This window comes from Sebastes umbrosus, chromosome 5, assembly GCF_015220745.1.
Source record: "Sebastes umbrosus isolate fSebUmb1 chromosome 5, fSebUmb1.pri, whole genome shotgun sequence".
NCBI lineage: Eukaryota > Metazoa > Chordata > Actinopteri > Perciformes > Sebastidae > Sebastes > Sebastes umbrosus.
Window position 1 is genome coordinate 20,254,848 of NC_051273.1, and position 2,253 is coordinate 20,257,100.

The following is a 2,253-nucleotide window of genomic DNA, read 5'->3' on the forward strand; positions in this document are numbered from 1 at the left end:
CCTCTCTTTAGTCACTCTATAGCGCGCTCGACCATCGCTGCTCTCTCATTCTCTCTCTGAGACCAACTTTGAATACCTTATGTTTACAAACAGCAACTGACAACGGTTACATATTTTACCATTGAAAGTCGCAGTTTGTCGTAGTATCATTTACTTTTGTGTGAAACCGCTCAGTGACCTACATCTCTCGTTTCGCACAATATACGTCATCAACATTAGCTAGCTAGCTAACTTAGCTATGTTCCACGAACAAATGAAACGTTATCTTACCTGATGTGTTTTATCAGCGTCTCCTGGTATTTTTATCAGCCGGGAAGAGAAAGAACGAGCGAGACCCGTTGCTGGTGTGAGTACATCCCAGTATGAAACACACAGACATCGTAGCTTACGTGACTTTTAGGTGTGTAGTCTTTCTAATTACGTATTTTCAAAGTCTTATACTTCTACAGTTTTACAAAAAACTGCACCTTTCTTGACTTGCAAAATTGTCTTTTAAATTGACAAACATCATATGTGTGATTCATGGCGCAATTCAAACGGGATCAAAAAAAATATTTGTCTCTCGCCATTGACTACCGTCCAAAATAGGGATATAATTTTCCGAAACAAGGTCCCATGGTGGTCCACCAGAAGGCGAGGGACTTCGCTTCTGTATTAAATCCCCCTCTCAGTTATAATGGAATTGATGCGTCCCTGATGATACTAATTACTCAGCGAACTGGAGAAAGGGGAAGACGGCTGCATTCCCCATAGATCAAAAGCTAAAATGTCTTTGAGCTGAGTCAGATGACGTCAGTACAGCAACCGCAAGAATTTCAAGAAAATGGCCATAACGGTTGCTTCGCCGTACACGTGTACAAAGATTAAACTTTGCTCTGTATACAAGCACAATGTCACAGGAGCTAGACTAAATGGATGTCCTCTATTAGGTTTAGACAGATGCTGTATAACTGGGGACACTGTGGTGTTTGTATACTAACCAGTAGCCTGTCAAATGCATTGATGCATAGCTGTGTGTAGGTCTGCATGAGAGTTAACATTTTAGTACAGATCTTCATGTTTTCTCAGACTTACGGTACAAACTGATCCATAGCTACTGCTCATTTGTTCAAGGCAGAAGTCGAGACGTTGGTATGACTAGAGATTTTGTATTTTTAAGAGTCATGCTAGGATGCTGTGATGAGATTTTGTGAGATTTATCTCTTTGAAAGTAGAAGTATTTCTGTATTCCTTGCTTGTTAGTAAACCGCTTGATTTCTCAAAGAAAAAAAAAACACAAGATTTCTTAACTTTGCTTTTTGTTGATCCAAATCTATCGAGCCTTGAGGGACCAAATTATAAAAAAAAGTGTTATTTTAGGGTTGTTTTCCAATCTGTGAATAAATGAATGAAGCCAAAGCGTTTCTAACTCGCTTTATTTCAAGGGGATGGTTGTTAATAATCGAGGCGTGGGAACGGATCGCAGATAAGGTTCCCTCTCATGAATCTCATTTCATTTTTCTCTGTTGCTCAGGCTCCTATTGATTTCTTGCCTCTCCTTATCGCCTCCTTCAAATTAATTGGAGAGAAAATCCAGCCGGTGATCTACAAAGGGAACATCTCAAATGTCTGCCTTCTCCTTCGCACCTTATAATCTATCCCACAATCCTATAGCCTTGAACTGCGGCGCCAAAGTTTAGAAGAAAGCTAAAAGGCACATACTATGAGAAGGTGAAGCAAACTGCAGTATTAGTGGATGAGATGGAGACTGCAAGTCATGAATACACAGTGGGCATGCATTACAATCATATTCTTGCTACCAAAATATTGAAGTGTTATTAATCACAATTGTCACTGAATGATCATTAAATATATAAATTAGGGCTATCAATCGATTCAAATATTTAATCGCGATTAATTGCACATTTTTTATCTGTTCAAAATGTACATTAAAGGGAAATTTGTCAAGTATTTAATACTCTTATCAACATGGGAGTGGGTGAATATGCTGCTTTATGCAAATGTATGTATATATGTATTATTGGAAATCAATTAACAACACAAAACAATGAGAAATATTGTCCAGAAACCCTCACAGGTACTGCATTTAGCATAAAAAATATGCTCAAATCATAAGGCAACAGCAGCTGTCAGTGTGTCAGTGTGCTGACTTGACTATGACTTGCCCCAAAACTGCATGTGATTATCATAAAGTGGGCATGTCTGTAAAGGGGAGACTCGTGGGTACCAATAGAACCCATTTTCATTCACATA